General features: G+C 43.3%; 1 protein-coding gene across 1 annotated transcript in view; it reads right to left on the bottom strand.

The window, feature by feature from the left end:
* KCNJ16 (potassium inwardly rectifying channel subfamily J member 16) overlaps positions 1-7,037 on the bottom strand; it is an 89,787-nt gene extending 82,750 nt beyond the window's left edge. Inside the window, exon 1 of the mRNA XM_060252961.1 lies at positions 7,019-7,037. The gene's annotated coding sequence lies outside the window, so the exon portion shown is untranslated. The remainder of the gene's footprint in view (positions 1-7,018) is intronic.
* Between the last annotated feature and the right edge of the window lie 15,463 nt (positions 7,038-22,500).

Raw genomic sequence — 22,500 nt, 5'->3', positions numbered from 1 at the left:
GGATTCCATTTGACCGCCACCTCCAGCACCGCCTCCTCCTGTCCTTGTCGATGACAAGGAGGAATATGAGGTCCACCAGCTCCTGGACTCCTGAATCCACCGCAGGGACCTCCAGTACCTCATGGACTGGAAAGACTATGGCCCCGAGGACCGTTCATGGGAACCCGTGGACAACCTACATGCCCCTGACCTCGTGCAGCAGTTCCACCTGGCCTACCCTGACCGGCCTGGCCCATCTGTTGGGGGGTGTCCTGTGGGTTTGATAGTGTCATGAGCCCTGACGAGGAGGAGCTGGAAGGGTCATGAGCCCTGACGAGAAGAAGCTGGAAGAGTTGCCAGCCAGTTCCTCAGCTGAACAAACAGCAGCTGGCCCATCAATCGCTCTCCAGGTACCAGTGTCAGCTGTTGATGATCAATCTCCTCCAAGCTCTCCTCCTCCCATCTCAAGAGTTCAAAGCAGGCTCCGAAAAGAACTTTAAGAGCGAAGACATGAGGCATGCCAATGCTTCAGATCTCTCAGCCCTGAGTTCTAGCAGAGTCACTGCCACCCAGGGAGCAGGCTGATTGAGACTCTCATTTAGCTCCCACTCAGGACTGGTAACCTTGTGGAAGCAACAAGTCTATTCTCTGGCTTGCATCCACGCTCCTTCCTGATCCTGACCTGCTTGATTTCTTTGGCACCCTGACCTTTTGGACATTGACTTCTGATTCCAGTTTGTGATTCTGCATTGGTGACCTGGCTCCTGCTTGATTTCCTGGACTTTGACCTTGGACTGGCTTTGGACTCCTGCCAGCCTGCACCCTGAGAACATGACACAAACTGTGTTTATTTTGGCTGGCCAAGGGTTGCCAGGTCCAACTCAAGAAATATCTTTGGGGATGGAGCTAGGAGACTTTGGGGTGGAGCTGGGAGCAAGGATGTGACAAGCATGATTGAACGCTGAAGGGAGTTCCGGCCACCACATTTAAAGGGGCCACATACCACTTAAGTGTCTTTCCTCCTTTTGGAAATAATAAAGGATAGGGGCACCTTCTTTTGGGGCTCATAAAATTGAACCCCCTGATCCAATCTTTCTGAAACTTGGGGGAGGGTGTTTTGAGGAGAGGCACCAGATCCTATCCTGAAAATTTGGTGCCTCAACCTCAAAAAACATTTGGTGCCTTTACCTCCCCAGAGCCCCAGATACCTATGGATCAATTCTCCATTATACCCTATGGGTATTGGTCTCCATAGGGCAGGGGTGGCCAACGGTAGCTCTCCAGATGTTTTTTGCCTACAACTCCCATCAGCCCCAGCCATTGGCCATGTAGGCAAAAAAAGTTGTAGGCAAAAAACATCTGGAGAGCTACCCTTGGCCACCCCTGCCATAGGTTATAATCAGCGCCAGTGCTAGGGTGCTGGCAGCCTTGCACTGCCCCAGGCAAGGTGCCTCCCTGCCCACTGCGTACCCTCCCCCACCTGCTGCCGCACCGTGCCGCCCAGTCACCCCTGTTGGGAAGGGCCAAGTGCCTTGTCTCCAACCTACCTACCTTCCTCAGCAGCTGCAGTGGCAGCAGTGGAAGAAAGCTCCTCCAGCCACCAACAGCAGCCAACCATGGCAAGAAGAGGTGCCCCACCTGTCACCTGCTTTTATTTGCAGCTTCCCTGGCACAGCCAGGGAAGCCACACAGGCAGCTCGGCAGCCTGCAGGAAGAGGGCGGGAGTGGCAGGGGGTGCCTGGCACCCCTGTAGGCCAGGTGGCCTACTCAGATGCTGGGCCTGGGTATAATGGTGTGCCCAGCAGACATTTCCCCGCCCCCCTTGCTTTCTGATGACCCTGAAGTGGGAGGAGGGCCTCCAAACTAGAGGGACTCCAAACCAGGGGATTGGCAACACTAGTTGGCCCACATTCCTTAGAGGTCAGGAAAGAAACTGGCTCGTTTAACAGAAAGAGAACCAAATAGGAACCCAGGCTAAAGCAAAATAGGAGACAGGGACATTGTCATCATCACCACCACCCATCATTGAATCTCTCTTGGGTGAAATCCAGAGTAGTAAATTGAACTTAATCTGTACTTAATTGATGTTTAAAAGTTCTAGAGAGAAGAAGAAATCTAACAAGAATTTTAATTCTGAAAAGCCTTTAAAAGATGGCACCCCCATGATTTTATTGGTACATTGAATAGCAGATTAATCCAAATCCTTCTCAATTTAAAATTGCAGTCCTAGTTATCCCAGTATGCTAACTGTTATCAGCACACACCTTCTGGGTTAGTCATGCTCAAAGAAATACAAATATACTTATTCCCTATTATACCCAAATCTGTACTCATTGTGCTGTGTTGGGTCTGAACTGTACTTTACATGCTTATTTGCTGTGAAGATGAGCTAGCCTACAAAGCACTTTTCATCCCACAAGAATTAACCAGGAGGGAACAAATTGCAAACAAAAGTGAAGAATTTTCAGGAACGCTGAATGTGATTGGGCTACAATGGTCTTTTCAACCTTACCAAAGTTGTTGCAGCCCTTGCTTTTAATGAGAACAGGATAAAACAGATTAGGGTGAGTTTGTACTGATTGTGTAGCGATTTCAGAAAGAATATATATCCTAATTACATAGATAATGGTGATCAGGTCCATACGGAAACCATCCTTTCTGGCAGGAAAGCTTAGTGGTTTTCAGCCTATGTTATGTGGAGCACCAGAGCTCCTTGAAAACTTGCCAGGATTCATCAATTAGTTTGAGAATGGTAAGGAAACTTCATACCTTCCTGGATGAGGCAAATTATTTAGCTGTCTTCCAATCTTATTTCAGGCCAGGTTTGGGGACTGAAACTGTGTTGTTTGCTCTGGTGGATGTTTTGGCCCATGAGATGGACAAAGAGAGTACAACTCTGTTTACTTTCCTGGACCACTCAATGGTTTTCAATACCATCAACCATGGTTTCCTTCTGGACCATCTATCTGAACCGGGATTGGGAGGCACTGTTCTGTCCTGGTTCCAGTCCCACCTGGAAAATAGATTTCAGGAGGTTGTGTTGGAGGAATATTGTTCAGCCCCTTGGCCTCTGATCTCTGGGTTCACAGGGTTCCATCTTTGTCCCCTGTGCTTTAACATCTAAATGAAACCACTGCGTGAAGGCATCCCATGATTCAGGGATGCAGGTGACACTCATCTTGCACTTTTATCTCACACTTCCAACTGATCCCAGGGAGCTGTAGAAACCCTGAACCAGTGCCTTGAGGGAGTTTTGGAGTAGATGTGGGCCAATAAATTGCTTAATCCTGAAAGAAATGCTATTGATGGGCAGAAGGTCTGACCCAAAATTTAAGGTGTCACCCATTCTTTCACTTTGAAGGAATAAAGTCCATAGACTGGTGTTGCTCTTTTCCCAGACCTACTGCTGGATAAGCAGCTGGCAGCTGCTGCCAAAAGTACCTTTTATCGGTTTTGACTGATTAGCCAACAGTCGCCTTTCCTGGATTGAACAGATCTGGTTGCTGTAGTGTGTACATCAAGATTAGATTACTGCAGTGCTCAAGTTACATCAAGATTAGATTACTGCAGTGCTCTCTGTGTGGGGCTGCCCTTGAAAATGTTCGGAAACTTCAATTGGTACAGAATGCTGCAGCCAGGATGTTGACTGGAATGGATCATGGGGAACATATCATTCCAGTCTTGGTCTACCTATACTGGCTTCCAGTTCATTTCCAGGCACAATTCATGTTGTTGGTCTTGCCCTTCAAAGCCCTATATCAGAGGTGTCAAACGTGTGGCCTGCAGGCCTAGTTCGGCCTCCACAGGGCTTGTATGCAGCCCATGAGCAAATGTTGTCTGTTTCTTTCTCCCTCTCCCTTGCTTTCTTTGTCACAGCTTGCTTTGCTGGTGCTTTTTGTATTTCTCCCGAGTGATTGAGGCAGCTGAACAAAGCAGCCTTTCATTCTTTCCCTCTTCCCTCCTCCCTCTTCCCCAAAAGAGGAGGGGAGAGGAGCCTCAGCCAGTGGAGGAGCTTCACTCTGTAGCTCTGCTATGTGATTGAGGGAGCCTGTTGCCATCTTCTGTCAGAGGGTGAAAACTTTTTTGTTTTATTTACCATTCCCTCTGTGGTCTTCTTTCCAATCAATGGGTTTTGTGTGTGCATGTGTGTGTTTTAACTGTTTTGTATGTATTTTAACTCTGGTTTTGACCCTTTTAAAAGTTGTTCTTAATTATGTATGTTTTGTAGAAGGGATTATTTGAATGGTTTTTAAAAATGGTGTATTCCTTAAATTGTTAGCCAACTAGTTGGCCCTTTTAAGAGCATAAAGACAAGATATTGTAAATAAATAAATAAGTTAATAAGGAAGCTGAAGTTAAATATAGCTTGTCTATCATTATTGATTTTCCATTCCAACATTCAGCTGCAGGAGTGTATTGAGTATTCATTTAGGGCAACAATGATGTCCAGTAACTCTTATTAGGGTTTGTAGAATCTTTCAGGCTCAAGTGCTGTGTTCTACTGGAGAAAGTTTTCCTTCCAGACGTTTCGTTCTCAGCTGCGGAGAACATCCTCAGTGGCGTTGCAGCCGGAGCAGGCGCTCTGACCTTATTGGCTGCTATGCATTGAGCCAAGAAGGTCAGAGCAGCCAAGGTCAGAGTGCCTGCTCCGGCTGCAACGCCACTGAGGATGTTCTCCGCAGCTGAGAACGAAACGTCTGGAAGGAAAACTTTCTCCAGTAGAACACGGCACTTGAGCCTGAAAGATTCTACAAACCCTAATGATGTTACCAGCTGTGAAAACCTGAAATCTTTGATCCAGTAACTCTGTCTAGTGTTCCACATAAATAAAATGCACACCCTAGAACATGCCCCCCAAACACCTGCAAAGCAAAGGAATTCCATGGCAAGCTCAGTGGACTTCTATGGCAGACAAGGCAATACGGGAAAGATTTCCTGAAGACAAAAAGTTTGAAAACCACTGCACAGCCAATGACAAGAAGGGTGGTTGTCCACAGCTTGAGGTGAAATAACCAACTCTGATGTTGTCTTTATAGCAACTGCTAATGTACTTTGCATACACACAGAGATTGAATATAGGTTTTGATTCTATGCCTGATTCATACATGTGGTAGAATGAGATGGGAATGAAGTGATGAAACACAAAGATCTTAAAAACAGACTGCACCTCTTCACACTGCAGAATGTTCCTTTGCATCAAAAATCCACTGCAATGAAAGAAACCAGTGCAGTAGAAAGAATACAGCCCTACCAGACCATGGCCCTTAGGCTGTTAAGTATGAAGGGCCTACTTTGCCGCTACAGAAGGATTGAGACTGTTGGGTGAGTTACATAAAGGCTGTACAGGAGCAGAGCAATTGCTGACTGCTTTGCCCCCAGGGCGTTACCTTCAAAAATGTGATTCTCCATGGTAGTCTGAAGTGATACAGGCCATTTTATCTCTGCTGCCCCACCGGCATCTCACAATGCAATCCTCAACAGACTTAAGACTTTTAAAGTTCATTGACTCTAGTAAATGGAGAATGATATAAGTCTGTTGAGGATTGCACTGTTCATACGTATGAACCCTCCAGAGGCTGATCCCTTTAAATATGTTTTAAATGGTGTTCAATGTTTAGAGGAAAATTTGTCACATGTGCTTGCAAAATAGCTATTCAGTTAAGATAACTGGTTAAAGATTGAACATCATCCCCCTGTAATGAGGAAGGACCTTCCCTCCCTATCACTATTTTGACAATAACTACTCAAATTACAACTTCCCAACTGAGATTGGGAAGAACCCAAAGTATACCATCCTAAACATGCCCACAGGCATAAGACTACAGTTACTAAAACTAATGTTATCAGGTATGCTTTTTATTTCCAGTATCTGTGGACACATTCAACCAACAAGCATTCTGTGCCCAGGCCTATAATATTTGAGGACCTCTAAACTTTTACCACCAGCAGAGCCTCTTGATCCTTCCTCGTCTCTGACTTAATGTCCCAGTATAAATCTACCCACTGCAACCATTTTCCCTCAGGTTCTTCTATTTTTTTTTTCCTGAACGAGTTTTTCTAGGGGATAATTTCATTCCTTATTTCCGTTGAGTTTTACCTGGTGGGATCATTACGAGCCCAGCCTCTAGTAACACAATACACACAAGCAAAAACTGCAATGTTGACGTTTTTCTCCAGAGAGAAATACCTATAGAAATACACATATGGAAAAGGTTACATTGCCATCAGGACCCCTCTGGCATGAAGCCTTCTTTTAGCATCACATCAAATACTCTTAAGATTGCTTTCCTTTCATTAGATTAGACTTCCTGCTTGCTTCTGATTATGGATCTTTTAAAACCCATGTGGAATTCATAACCTAGAAGTTCTCAAATGAATCACTCCACAGATATTGAGTAGGGAAAACATTTCTTTAGAATCAGTCCTATGCTTTAAAGAGGTGCTTCACACCACCCCAATCACTGTTTTCATAAACATATCAGAATTTCAACATCTTAATTTATCTAGTGACTTCCTTATAAGATGGACCCAGCCACAGGAATTCAAATAGGCTTTTAGAACTAGGCTGCCTACAAGAAATCCATCTAATGGCAAACAATCTCATTTTAGGGACTCATTGATCAGATTGGTCCGGGATTCAAACTACAACAGAGGTAAAGTAGAACAAATCATATATATCCTTAAGGCCTGTCATAGTAACTGAGTGTGGCTCCCTTTTTCTTATAAGACATATCATATTTACTCAAAGATGACCACCCTAAATGCAAGACAAACACCTTTAACATGCTATACATGCACACAGATTATTATTGAACATAACTGTAACTTGTATGCACATATAAAATGTCTCTCTCCTTTTTTTGATGGCATACCTATGAAAAAGTCTAGTCTTGCATCTAAGTAATTTTTTCCCCTAAAATAATATTGACATTGCAATTCTGCAGTTCTCTTGCTGAGAAATCAGCCAGGAAAACATTGACTTTCACATTCAGTTTATAGATATAATAGCAATTGTAACACTGAACATAAAGCAACTTACCGTCGTTTCCTTACTGCCAGTGTGCTTGCAATCATGAGACTATAAAGAAAAAAACCACAAGGGTGGTTAAGAATAAGACAAACTCCAAATATTCCAGTTAAACATTTACCCCAATTTGCAGCTATAATCTAGCTCCAAGAATGCGCTTAGGTAGCTGCTGGAATCTTGAGAATCAGGTGACAGGCAGTTTGTTCAATAACATCCCCTTCCCATTAAAAATGTGCTGAAAAACACACAAAAGTAACTGAAGCATATCCAGGGTAGAATTTCAGCAACACTAAGAAGCAGGAAATTTTCCTGGGTCAAAAATCCCATTCAGAACACAAATGTTTGTAATCAAGGCTGGTTTGATGTTACCTATTGAAATGGTACTACGGGACAAAGGTAATTCAAGAGCTTCTTCTTCTGTCCCCACCACCACCACACACACACCTTTTGTTCATCTGATAGTCCAAAGTTTGGGTGGAAATTTACAGAGCAACCAAAAGCAAGGGTGTTGGTTGGTGGGGAGGATAACACATTAGATGGAGCTGCATGTTAATAAGTGGCAAAGCTGATTAGGAGGTGAAGTGTTTCAGAAAAGGAACACAGTATGTCTCAGATACATGGACTAAGCCTGGCATTTGCAGGTTTGAAAATGTATATTTAGGCCTATTTCTGAACACAGTTTAGCACCCCTTTGTACATACCATCTGAATCATTAGGAAAAAGTAAAGTCATTGATCCCACCCCCCCAATAATCTTTCAATGCATGCTTTGAGTGGTGTGAAAAAAGCTAGTTCAAGAGGGGGTTATTTTGAGCTGAGAAACAAGGAGTGCATTGTGTGCCTAATCTTCTCTTCTCACTGGCTTTCTGCACTAAATTACCCATCAAGCTAAGGATATCCAGTTAGATAATAATAAAAATCTGATCCTGATTACATCCATTCTCAACTATTGTTAATTATCACAGTAAAATAACACTGTAGATTTCATCATAAGGAATTTAAAAGTGTCATCCTAGTCAGAGTTACATCATTTTAAATCAATTGAAATAAATGTGCTTGGAAATTTATTTACGATTGCGCTATAAAATAGGGATCTATCATGCAAGTATAGCACCAAAGTTCATCACCCCTGGAAAAAGGCATACTAAGAAAAATGCATGTATTCATTTAATTGCACCATAAAATAAGGAATAGAACTAGCCATAATTATATACTTTATTTGAATTTAAATGATAAAACCCAGAGCTACTTCCAATGGCCTTGGTAGCACTGTAGTTCTTCACAAAATGTACCATTAAGAATACAGTTCTAACAGATCATTTTGCCTCTGATCAAAGAAGGGAACTATATCCCTAATCCTATTAACACCAACTTTGGAAAACATAGGGTGAATACAGACTGGCACTTTGGACTGACTCAGAGTCTCCTCTGAAATCAACCCAAAAAATCCCTCCAGATGGCAACATCTGCTGCCTGTCCCCGTCACATACTCACCCCATCCTCCAGGATCCGCAGAGCAACTCAAAAAGCTATCACTTTCAAAGTGATAGCAAGCCTTTGAGCTGACTACCAGTCTCCTCCTTGCCTCCTTGCTGTGTGGCAGCAGCAGGGCAGATGTGAGGCGACTTGACTGTGTGAAAGCACCAAGCTTCTACCTTTTTTCCCCTTAAAACCTGTAGGGAGTGCTTCAGTGCATGAGTGCTTGAGCGCTTAACATGTTTGGGAAAGAGTGGTCCAGCTTCTGAGGCACCTCCGCATCTGTAGGCACCCGGCCACCTGGCAGACAGAATGCAGGTGCTTCTCTAAGGAGCGTGTGGAGGCTTCAGGACGGCTCTTTTTGAGGTGACCCAATTTGGAACACCTCCCAACCGCCCCAAATTGGCTGTTATCATCCCTAGAATCTCTCATGCTATTAGTTTACAATGATATGATATCCTGATGAGCAAGGGTCCACTCCAACTTGTCAATGCATGAAGCTGCAATCAGCCTACTGCTCCAAAAAGTCCTGAAAAAGGCCAAGTGTGAAAGCAGCCCAAAACAAAATAACTGTGCAAGTGCACCAGCACATATGAGGGAGCTGCTGGATGAGGCCATGGAGGATCTGTATTGTAATGGGATTATATGCATTGGGCTCTAGGAGGGATGATTTCCTCCATCCTTCAATAGTGCCTAGCAAGATAGGAGTCACAAGGCTCAGGGAACCCGAAGGCCTTACTGTAGAAGGACATGGTCACCAAGTGGATGCCCATTGTCCTGGGCATGAGGCTGCACTCCCTGGCTGAGGTCAGACGCACATAAACTGACGAGATGGGCATGGATGAAAGCCAGATGCATGTCGGATTTTATGTGGTTGTCCAAACATCAGCATCTGGCAATGGTCGTTGGCTCGTTCGTGTCCCGAACTGCCACGACCAAGACACAGACTTTTTTGATAGTACATTAAATCTGGAATAAGAATGCTTCCGACGACTCCCGCGCGTACTTTCTATGTTTGGACACTCCATTGTAGCTGACTCGTCGCAAGCTTCCCTGCGAGAGCCCGCTCCAAATGATATCATTGCACCAGCAATTGTTGACTCAGCCTTCCAACCTTCCGAGGTCAGTAAAATATGTACCCAGCTTGCTGGGGGGAAAAGTGTAATGACCGGGGAAGGCAATGGCAAACCACCCCGTAAAAGGTCTGCCGTGAAAACTTTGTGAAAGCAGAGTCACCCCAGAGTTGAAAACGACTGATGCTTGCACAGGGGACCTTTCCTAAATGGCGGGGGGGGGGGAGGCAGGTCACCCGCCTTTGCTGTCTCCCTGCCAAGGGAGGAGGATGACCCACCTTTGCCATCTCCCTGCCAGGCAGAGAGACAGCAAAGAGAATTGCCGTGCTCCCCCCACAATTTAACCACAACGGCAGGTTGTTTAAATGGGGGGGGGGGGGGATGACCCACTTTTGCTGAATCCCCACCAGGCGGAGAGACAGCAAAGACAACTCCTGGGCTTCCCCTTCCTTTCCGGGTGTTTAAATGGGGGGGGCAGATCGCCCACCTTTTCTGGCACCTTTTTTTTTTTTTTTTTTAAAGCCAAGCACGATATCCCACAGTACTGCGCTTGCGCGAGTGTGGAATGCCATCTCAAAAAATGAGGTCCGGTTGAGACCTCTGATCAACCAACAACGGGACCAACGCTGCTTAGAACTGAAGGATGGAGGGATGTCTGATCAGGAAATTTGTTGTAAAAAAGCTGTGGGGTATAATAGCAACGGGTTAGGGATGGATTTAATGGTGAGTGTGACTGCGGCCCCTGAGTGTCAAAGGACCTATAATCACCCAAGATCTGACAATGTGAGAGGTACAGCAGTTTGCAGCACAACTGAGTATCAATACCTGTCCTGTGATTTTATTTTAATTTTTTGGTCACTTCCAATAGACTGTGATACTTGCATTTGGCTCTGACTGATTTTACCTGATAAATAACTTTGAAAGAAAAGAACAGGCAAAGAACTTCATGTCTTTGTTCCCCTCTCCACCCCCATCCCCAATAATGAATGAGAAGATAATTAATGGTATTTCTCTTGGCAGTAGAAATCTAGTCCTACATTGGTCAGCATAACAAAAAGTACAGGAAGAATAGGGAGGGAATTTTCCATTCCTGAAACTTTTTTTTTTTTAAGAGAGACACGTGTTTTTTCTCTACCTGGTAATTTCTAAATCGAGACATTTCCATCCTGTCTACATATCTTACTTTGTCTAGTACAATTCATTGTTATTGAACACCCTGTTTTGCTGACAAAAGAACCTCAATCAACCCTAAGTCTTTGCCACTGTGCAGATTGAAATCTGAGAACTTTCAGATCTCAGCAGGGAATACTACTGAAACTCAAATTCTTGCTTGTGTTTTAACAAAGACAAGGTGTGCCCATGTTCTGTGGAAACTTTAAAGCATTTTTTTTGTTTGTATTGCAGCCACTGCTTTTTGCCACTTAGATTTAGTGCTTTGGTTCAGCTTTCCAACAGATGGAGGGTTATTTTCCCCCCATTATACGGTTTGATTTATACATGTTTAGAACAGACAAGGTTCAAAACGAGTGGATGTCTGTTTAATATTTGGGGCTGTTAAGGAATGTGTTGGCCTTCATTGTCGGCCCTCATGGAATGTGTGGCTGTGTCTCATGTGGGCAGCCTGAGTCAATACTTTCAACATTAAAACAAGTCATAATTAAAATATGCATGCTCTACAAAGGCTTTAATTACCAAGCAGTGCCGGCTGCCTCTCCCTGGCAACATCACGCCTGTAGGAAAGACGATGCTATACCACTACAAAGGCAGCACTAACAACAACGCACGCAAGATATAAAAAGAAAATAAGGTTGGGTTGGAAAAGGGAAAATTGGAGAAAAAACATCTCACAGATGAACATCCTGATTTTGCAAGCTGGAATTTCACAGCATATGTATAACACACTATTTGGAATTAAAACATATTTGTGCTATTGGCTGTGTCTGACATTCTACAATTTTCCTTGAAGAAGAGACTTTTCCCATCTTGCCCCTTTCTGATTCAGTGACATTCACTCATCCTTACTCTTATTTCAAAACCTGATTATCTTCATGAAGAAAATGAATATGTAGCTGCTTTATATTGACCCAGACAATCTGTCAAGGTCAACTGGCATCTGCTCTATAGGGTCTTTTGGTAGAGGTTTTTCATATTTCCTGCTACTTGATTCTTTTAACTGGAGATACTAGGCTTTTAAGACTCCCATGGTGCAGAGTGGTAAAGCTGCAGTACTGCAGTCGGAGCCCTCTGCTCACAACCTGAGTTCAATCACAGCAGAAGCTGGTTCAGGTAGCCGGCTCAGGTTGACTCAGCCTTCCATCCTTCCGAGGTCAGTCTAATGAGTACCCAGCTTGCTGGGGGGAAAGCAGGCCCATTAGCCAGAAAATTTTGGGTGGAGGGGCCCAGGTGAAAAAAAATTAGAAGGGGGGGGGGGCTGCAGGGCTTGGCTGCTTCTTCCCAGTTCAGCTTTTGACCTCCACCTATCCCCAGGCAAGGATTACTTCCCCCTACTACTCAAAAGAAAGCCCATGCCTTCCTGAGCAGCCTGCAGCAGGCCAGAGTCCGACCGTGGGGTGGGGGGGAACGGGGGGGGATGCTAACAGGGAAGAAGCCTCCCCAACCTTGTCACACCTAGTATGCACATTTGCAGCGCTCCTACAAAAGGAAGGATCACAAGTGACTAATTTTCAGTTTGCTACGGCAGGCAGCTAAAATCCTTGGACTGAAAAATGATGCTTTCCCCCATGAATCGCTTGGCAGTCCGCAGAACAGTCAGCTGCCTACAGAAGTGGGATGGACCATTGATGGGTGGGGTTTAGGCTCGTAGCGACCTTCTCTGTATCCCCCTCTGCTCAGGCAGTAACATTTGTTACCGCTCTCAGCCCTCTAAGAAGGTCAGGTTGGAACGTGCTATTATAGCAGGAAGGAGCAAGATATCGCAGTGTGTTTCAGTCCTCGGCAAAGTCGCTGTCGTTTTAACTAAGCCGCCAGTGCTGAGTGACAGCCACCAGTCATGCCGTGCTGAGCAGACTTTCATTTGTTGCTGAGGGCTTCAGGAAGGACATAACTCCCCCCCCCTTTAGGATGCAAGTTGTTTGGCCCAACAGGCAACCACTTCCTCCTTCAGCTCACTTGCCTTTCCAGATCTTTGCCGCCGTCTCAGAGGCAGAGGACAGTTTGAGAAAGGGCCTGTGGTAGCACCAAGCCCTGTTCACGCGGGCCCCGAGATGTCTGTGGTGTTGCAGCCCCCAGGTGTTGTCGCTTTCTCTCTCACTCTCCCCCTCATTCTCTCTCACTGTCCGTCTTTCTCTCGCTTCCCCCCCCCCACGCTGTTGCTCTCTCTCTCTTTCTTGTTCACTCTCTCACTGTCCCCCCCCTCTTTTAACTTGGCTTCACCACCTCCACTCAGCAGATCCTGCTCGGAAAGAAAGTGCATCGGGTTCCTAGAGGGTGGCTCCAATGGAGGGGCCCTATAGAGGAAAGGGGGGGTTAAACAGAGGGGCCGTGCCCCCCCATGCCCCTAATGTAGCTATGGGCCTGGGGAAAAGTGTAGATGACTAGGGAAGGCAATGGTAAACCACCGGGTAAAAAGTCTGCCATGAAAATGTTGTGAAAGCAACGTCACCCCAGAGTTGAAAACAACTGGTGCTTGCACAGGGGACTACCTTTACCTTTAGTAGGCTTTAAACCAGGGACATCCTGAATGCAAAGAAGATGCTTCACCACTGAATCACAACCCCACCCTAGATACTGAATTAGGTACTTGGTCTATTTCACTATGAATGGCCCTTTCAAGTCTTGGACAAAGCAAGGTCTTCCTTGTTTGTGGTTTCCTCCTAGACCCATGTAGCTGTTGGTTACAACATCATGATGTGACATCACCCCGGAGTCGAAAACAACTGGTGCTTGCACAGGGAACTACCACCTTTTTACAGGGACAGAATCTGAGACCTTCTGTATGCTATGTGTGTAGTGTATAAAGCTTTATAAAATTCAAGAGAAGGAGGTTGGTCACATTCCTAGGCCAAAAAAGCAACTTGAAGAAATGTAAAGATAATTTTGATCTAATCAACAACTTTCGTCCCTCCCCCTTCCCACTAAATGTTGCCCTGAGCAGAACTATTTTGAAACAATTTCAAAAACTTGATCTAAAAACAGATTTCATAGAAACATCCTAAGAAATTGATAGATATGAGAGCATGGCATTCTATAACTTATATATGGATATGATGCAGGCAACCTGTGATCTAGCAGTCCCAACTCTTGGAGCCATTCAAGGGTTGTTCATAATGGCATGCAAAATCGTTATTTGTGTTCATAATGGACCCTCAGAAACTGCTTTCCTAGAATCACACCAGATCAATTATTTTAATAAAAATCTTCCTGCATTTAAAAATAAGCAGCTAGGGACACACTGAACAAGCAAGCATTATATCTAGTAAAGAAGTACAGCTGAAAGTTAAACAACACACCATGCTCTCAACTCTCAAGACAACTTTCTTCAGAATTCACAACCTATAACAGCAAAAAGAACTGTCACAAAGTCAAGAATGAACAGGAATAGAAAGTAGAACTGCAAAAGATTTGCTTTCTTATTCTGTACTGAAGTGTTGGAAAGTTCAGGAGATCCCTGGAAGATGGGAGGCAGATAAAACACAGGGCCGATTAATGGCGGAGAAGGAGAGAATGAGGCATGGGAAGGGGAGAAGATATGGGGGTTGCCAGAATGAGGGAAACAGGGGAAAAGCATGGAGAGGAAGATAGAGGGAAAAGCAAGGTGCCACTCCAGAACATAGTATCCTACCATGCAAGTGGGCCAGCGGCTGGCACCAAACAACTGGACCCAGTTTTCCTAGACAGAGGCTGCTGGGGGAGGGGGGGAGAGATGGAAAGCTTAAGTCAGAGGTACAGATAAAGGTAGGGTTGCATGGGAAGGAGATATCCAGATTTGGAAATTCATAGAGATTTTAGAGATGGAGATAGTGGGGTTTGAGGATCAGAGGACCTTCAGGAGCAGAGGCATATAATGTCGTAGACAACACCTTCCAATGCAGCCATTTTCTCCAGAGGAACTAGGTTTGCCCATCTCCAGGTGGGGCACTGCTGATCACCCAGAATTACAACTACTCTCCCAAAGACAAGAGGTCAGAAATGTAGGTTGGCTATTGTATAGGAAGTGGAGAATGAAGCAGGAAAAAAAGAGGGTACTTAAATTAAAGCTATATAGACAGATAAAGAGTTAGATAGCTTGATAGACGGATGGATGGACGGACGGAAGGACAAGCAGACAGAGGGATCAATGATAGAGGGAGGATTTTAAAAACAAAAAAGCCCTAGTTTCTGCTCTCCATGAAAAGCTGTGGGGAACAGAAACCAGGGGTTTGCAAGCAGCTGAGTGCTCAGCTGTTTAGCTTAAATGACTTAATGCCATTTCAACCTTCTGCTCCTCACAAAAAGTCATGAGGAGCAGAAAATAGGCCCCCACTGTTCAGCTCTGAGCCACAAAAAGCTGCAAAGAGCAGAAAGCAGGGATTTAATCTTTAAATGGATCATGAATCAATTTGAATTGGTTCAGTTCATGAACTGGCATATCCATTCATGGTTCAGTTCATGATTCAACTACAAACCAAACTGCAAAAAAGCAGTTCATGCCTGTCCCTACTTCCCATGTTACCATACAGCCCACATGTAGCTCCAAAGTTATACAAATAGCTTCCCACTGAGACTATTTCTGCTCAGGAAAAGGACAAGGGGGAGAGGGCAGTCCCTTCCTCCCCCAATCATAGTCCTGAATCAAATCTTCTCATGCAGTCTTAAAAGCAATGTTCTCTGCGGCCACTGTAAATTTTGAGGTGGAAGCAGGTTTGGGGAACCCAGACCCAACTCATTTAAAAAGTATCATGTAGTCTGGCCCTAAGATCAACCAACATAATTAGTGATCCACTAGGATGAATTCAACTTACTGACCCTATGGGCTGGTCTGCTAGACCAACTCTGCAGCAGATGTCCTAAAGAGGCAGCAGGAAGAGATTTACCAAGCTTTTGGAAGGCTGCCATATACAATAGGCAGACTGTGTTCAGTTTGGTGACCCACAAGTTGTGTAAGTCTGATTTTGATAATGGTATAGCTTCTTTTTTACTCTTACACAAGCAGAGGAAGAGAAAGTGGCAACCAGATATCCTTTGCCAAGTTTGAAGCACTAGTAATACCTAATTCATTTTGCCTACATCATTAACTGGGCATATTTCACATACTCACATTAGCACCTGCTTAAACACCATTCTAGAAGCTTTATTTTACAAGGGAGCTGGTTGTCCATGAAATAATAGCATACCATCAAGCTACAGTCAACAATCTGTTCATGCTTCCAATAAATGTCTTTAGTTGATATAGCAAAGACCACATATCTCCAACTCAAAAAAACTGGGAATGATCCAGCACCCACTGTGTTAAAAGAATACAAATATACTCTATGGCAGGCATTCCTTTATAAAGGAAAATTACCTCCCCCTAGTAAAGTGGAGTAAAACAACAAATTCTTACTCCCTTTTCCTCCTTTCCTTAAATCCAAGCTAAGCACTCTATAATCATTTCCGAATTAGACTGAATTTATCTGACTGCTAGGACTTCAGGCATAGGCATATGCATAGGCTGGGAGGAAAACATTGAATCATGCAGTCAATCAGAATTGGTATTGCAACAAATTCCACAGCAGGCTCTATAGCTGTTTGATGGTAAGTCCAAAAAGTCAATAATTGCAATAGATAAAAGTGAAGCCTTAATTAGCTTGTTATTGTTGCTGCTGTTATACTTCTGGCAGACATTTGATAAAGATCACAGAGCCACCATACTGTTTTCACATTGAAATTCTAAATATTCTAAGCAGTTGATAATTAACCACTCCAGTCCATCATGAGCTTGAATTCATTGTAGTAACTGCACTTAGGTTAACAATGATTAAAAAAAACAAGCCTTAGGTTATTTACTATACAAAACCTTTTGAAGTCACAGGAGGTTTCTGCAGCACGTCCCTTCTTCCATAATGGCTGTTCTTCTCAATCAGGTAGTAAAAAGACTCTCCCAGGTAAATATACATTGGCTAGAAAAACCTATACAGGAGCAGGAAATTCAGGAAATGATAGCACAGCTCAAAACAGGACTTTTTGTAGAAAAAACCCAACAGGAACTCATTTGTATATTAGGCCACACCCCTTGACACCAAGCCAGATGGAACTGCCACCAAGCCAGCTGGAACTGCGTTCTTTTGTGTTCCAGTTCAAAAAAAGCCCTGCCTATCACTAAAGAAAATAAAGAACTGGTTGATCCATCCTCCTATCATCCTATTGCTCTGCTTAATGTAGATGCAAAAATATTCTCTAAATGTCTAGCTAACAGATGGCAAAAAATCATAAATAACTATATTGAAATGGACCAGACAGGGTTCATACCAAATAGAACGTTAATGGACAATATATGTAGTATGTTGAATAGTAACCGAGGTTCTGTAATACTAGCAATCCATATATAAAAGGCTTTTGATAGTTTGAAAATAGAGCTTCTTAAAGAACTAATACAAGAAATGGGCTTTGAACAAAGAATGAGGATCGTAGTAAATGCTTGATATAAAAATTCAGTTGCCACAATAACAGTAAATGATGCAATTTTTTTGGGAGGGGAATTCTATAAATAGGGGGATGAGACAAGAATGACCTATGTTTCCATTATTCTTTGCTGTAGCAATGGAGCCCCTTACAAAGCAAATTAGACAGAACATCAGGATTAGGGGGTTTAGAATAGAATAGGTGGGACATAAGTTATGTTTATATGCAGATAATTTGACCCTTTACCTTTTGGATCCTCAAACCTCACTTCCTGAATTACATCTAATGTTAGATAAATATGCCTCGCTATCAGGGCTAAGAGTGAATCCGAACAAGTCAATTATATATCCTATCAAAATCCTCTCTCTCTCTCTCTCTCTCTCTCGGCTTGGCTTCGCGAACGAAGATTTAAGAAGGGCGCAACAGTCCACGTTCGCTGCAGGCTCGCTGGTGGCCGACAAGACCAATGTGGGACAGGCAGGTCCGGCCACAGCGGCTGCAGGGAAAAGTCTGATTTAGGGTTGGTCCTGTAGCAGTGCGATTCTTCCTCAATCTCCTTTTGTCCTCAAGACCAGCTATGCGTGCGTTCTCAAAGGAAGAGACAGCCTGGTGGATGGTGTGCCTCCATGCTTTGCGATCTGAGGCTAGGTCAGACCACTGGTGATGGTTGATGTGACAGGTGCTAAAGGATTTCTTCAAGGAGTCCTTGTACCTCTTCTTTGGTGCCCCTCTATTTCGATGGCCGGTGGAGAGTTCGCCATACAGGGCAATCTTGGGAAGGCGGTGGTTTTCCATCCTAGAAATATGCCCTGCCCAGCGCAGCTGCGTCTTCAACAGCAGTGCCTCGATGCTGGTAACCTCCGCCCTCTTGAGGACTTCAGTGTTGGTCACAAAGTCACTCCAGTGGATGTTGAGGATGGTGCGAAGGCAGCGCTGATGAAAGCGCTCAAGGAGTCGCAGGTGATGACGGTATAAAACCCACGATTCGGAGCCGTAGATGAGGGTTGTCATCACAACCGCTTTGTAAACATTGATCTTTGTGCCTTTTTTCAGATGCTTGTTGCTCCACACTCTTTTGTGCAGTCGGCCAAATGCACGGTTTGCCTTTGCCAGCCTGTTGTCAATCTCCTTGTCGATCTTGGCATCTGAGGAGATGATGCACCCCAGGTAGCTGAACTGCTGGACTGTCTTCAGAACTGATTCACCCACAGTGATGCAGGGAGGGTGATAATCTTCCTGGGGTGCAGGCTGGTGGAGAACTTCTGTCTTCTTCAGACTAACTTCTAGGCCGAATAGCTTGGAAGCCTCTGCAAAGCAGGACGTCATATGCTGCAGAGCTGATGCCGAGTGGGAGACAAGTGCAGCATCATCAGCAAACAGTAGCTCTCGGATGAGTTTTTCCATTGTCTTGGAGTGTGCCTTTAGTCGCCTCAGGTTGAACAGGCTGCCATCGGTGCGATAGCGGATGTATACACCATCGTCATCATCTAGATCTACTGCGGCTCTTTGAAGCATCATGCTAAAGAAGATCGTAAAGAGAGTTGGCGCGAGAACGCAGCCTTGCTTTACACCTGTGCCTATTGGGAAGGGCTCCGAGAGGTCGTTGCAGTGTCTGACTTGGCCTCGCTGGTCTTCGTGTAGCTGGATGATCATGCTGAGGAACCTTGGGGGACATCCTAAACGTTCCAAGATTTGCCACAGGCCTTTCCTGCTAACGGTATCGAAAGCTTTGGTAAGGTCGACAAAAGTCACATACAGAGCCTTGTTCTGTTCCCTGCATTTCTCTTGGAGCTGCCTGAGAACAAATACCATGTCGGTGGTGCTCCTGTTAGCTCTGAAGCCGCACTGGCTCTCTGGGAGGAGTTCTTCTGCAATGGTGGGCACCAGTCTGTTCAGGAGTATTCTGGCAAGGATTTTGCCTGCGATGGAGAGCAGGGTTATCCCCCGGTAGTTGGAGCAGTCTGACTTTTCCCCTTTGTTCTTGTATAGGGTGATGATGATTGCATCGCGAAAGTCCTGTGGTAATTTGCCTTGTTCCCAGCAGGAGACAAGTACTTTGTGAAGTGAGCTATGTAGTACTGTGCCCCCATGCTTCCAGATCTCTGGTGGAATTCCATCAACTCCCGCTGCCTTGCCACTTTTCAGTTGCTTGATGGCTTTAACAGTCTCTTCTAGGGTGGGGATCTCATCCAACTCTGTTTTCACCGGTTGAAGTGGGGTGAGGTGGATTGCTGAATCTTGAACTACGCGGTTGGCACTGAAGAGAACCTGAAAATACTCCGACCACCGGTTCAGTATGGATGCCTTGTCTGTGAGGAGCACTTGGCCGTCTGCACTATGCAAGGGACTCTGAGCCTGATATGATGGACCATATACTGCCTTCAGGGCTTCGTAGAACCCTCTTAATCCTACTTTCAGCTCAAAATCCTACTTTCAGCTCAAACAGCTGAAGTTAAGTTTCTCATACATCTGAGTAAAAGAAAAATGGAGATATTTAGGGGTACAAATTCCAACGAATCTAGATAAGTTGAAACATCATAATTGTGAAAGAACAAATATAGAAATGGAGTAGAATAAGCACGACATGGGCAGATAGATTGCATTTAGTTAAAGTTTTATTTTGCCTTGGTTTCTCTTCCTATTTCAAACCATACCCATTGTACTAACAAATCAAGAGATATAAGTTGGGCAAATAACATTAAATAATTTTATTTGGGAACAAAAGGCTCATAGGATTAATTTTGAGACAAGCAGAAAACCCCAAAGGAGAAGAAGTCTGGGAGTCCTAGCTGTATTGAACTAGGTGTTCAATCTAGCCACTCTGAGGTGTTCAATCTAGCCACTCTCTTAAAGGCATTAACTTCGGAAAAATGACTGAATTGGGTGCAAATTGAGGAATATTATATCAAGCCCTACAAGCTGAGGAAATACTTTTTAAATAAAAGGACCACATCAAATATAAAAAAGTAATTTAAGTAAATACACCAAATTAGGGATTAAAATCTGGCATAAATATAGGCAATCTCTATCACCAGGTATATCTAAACTGTCCACAATCATTAATCAAGATTGGTTTCCTCAACTCAAGACAACCAGGATTTTGTAATCTGCAAGCAAAGCTAGATATTTATGCAATAGCACCAAAAGGTATACTCCTTAAAAAACATGAAAAAATTACAAAAATATAGAGAAATATAATAAACATTTAAAAATACCAACGATAACCCCAACAAAACACACTCACCCGCTAGATATATCTGTGTGTGTGTTCCAGATAACACTGGAACAGCCTTTAACAGTTCCTTACACCAAATTACAATATGAACAGCAAAAACAAACAAAGATGTCCATAAGAAACCTATGACTCCCTCATTCACACCCCACATCAGCCTAGAAAAAAAATATCAAGATTGTGAGTGTGTATTGTTGGGGTTATAATTGGTATTTTTTTTATTTTTATTATATTTCTCTATATTTCATAAAGAAAAATATATATTTTATTTTTTTTTTTAAAAAAGAAAGCAGCTAATCCCACCTACAACTGTAAGCAAAATACTATCTTTTTAATTCTATGCTAATAGGCAAACTGAGAAATTGGTATGAGCACTTTAAAGTAACAAACTGACTTATTAGTGGCTCTCACATAAAGCATCCCTGATGTGTCAATATACAACCGTTTATAAAGCCTGCTCCTATTCTTAATTCCTGTAACAAATCAATATTTAAAGTTTGCAAAAACTGATGCTTTTAAGCTAACTTTTAAGGTTTATGGCCTATGGGCTTTTAAATCTAATAAACTGAACTGAAACCGAACCTGAATGCTTAGTTATGTTCCTTATTTAAAAAAAGGGAAATTACTGTGATAGCTAGAAGAGTACAATATGGTTTAAATACCTTGGGAAGAGAAAAATGCTTAGTTCAGCAATGATCATATTTGCTAAACATTCTAAACAGTTCATCCTACTGATAGGGAGGGACGCAAGAGTATTTGAAATGAATTTGAATAAAACAGTATTTTCAAATAAAATATAACAACCCTGGAACTAGAGCCAGCTTTTCTCTGGCTCAATTCAGATGGATATACCTCAATAAATTCCATAATGTTCAACAACTGGTTTTATCTCAGGGAAAGTGAATAAATGAACTTCAATATTAAATTATATTTTCCATTAAGGTATTTTTTTTTAAAAAAATTGCTCTACAGTTACCACAAATTTGAAAACATGCATACTGTTTATGGCTAAAGCAATCCACTTAAGGATTTTGACTGCAAGTCAAAGAAATGCCAGCAAGGGAACTGCATGCAAAACCAGAACCTTCTCTGACACTTTCTTCACAGCAGCTCATGTTTCTCAATTGAAAGTGAACAAACCCCATATACTTGTAGCGCCACTGATCCATGCATAAGAGATTGGAGAAGTGGGTCAGGCTCACATTCGGTTGCATTCCTTGTCAGGTTCAATCCCCTTTGCGCTTCCCACAGTTGCTGCTGCTGCTGCTGTGGTGTTGTTGTTGTTACTTTTAAGCCACCGTCCACTAAAAAATAGGGCTCAGAGTGGCATGCAACAGTATTAAATTTACAAATTTCACATCAAGTAAAAATTTCCAAAAATTAAACGATACATAGAAATGCAATTTACAGCAGCCTAAGCTGGTCTGATGGTGATAGATTCCTGGAAATATTATTGCCTTGTGGAGGGGGGGTGGAGAAGAGCATTAGATCTATACTAACATAATTATAATTTGCATTATAGTTGGTCCAGTGACACTTTTAAGACCAACAAAGCTTTATTCAGGGCATGAGCTTTTGTGTGCATTCACACTTCGTCAGACAGAATGGAATGAGACTTATCAGTCCACACATATAAGGCAGAGATTGAACAGCAAATTGGCATACAAGCTTACAATATAATGAGATGTTTTAACAAATGCAAACAAGAATAACAAGCTAAATTTATAAGGTCATCATTGGTTAAATTCAAGTCCGGGAGAAAACAGGCAAATAAATGTGTCAGATGTATCAATTATGGAATGTTAAGAGTCATCATCTGACCCTGTTGCCACGCTCCATCCATCTCCTTTCAAGTGTGGAGGAAACTGATGGTATCTTTTCCCTTGAAGTGGGATGATTTATGGTGCTGTGTTGTCTCATCTGAGGAATGTATTCCAATATACCATTACGTTACAATCATTATTTTACTATTCCAAATAAGAAATACACTAAAATAAAGAGGGTGTGTAGCCCTTCTTGGTGAGAATACAGATGTGAGGACTGATTGAATTTAGCATATGTAGTGAGATTCAAAAACAACAACACTATCCCTGTTGAGTCCTGGAGAAGAGTTTG

The sequence above is a fragment of the Heteronotia binoei genome, chromosome 13, assembly GCF_032191835.1.
Source record: "Heteronotia binoei isolate CCM8104 ecotype False Entrance Well chromosome 13, APGP_CSIRO_Hbin_v1, whole genome shotgun sequence".
NCBI classification, from domain to species: Eukaryota; Metazoa; Chordata; class Lepidosauria; order Squamata; family Gekkonidae; genus Heteronotia; species Heteronotia binoei.
This window is presented reverse-complemented; position numbering and strand designations above follow the sequence as displayed.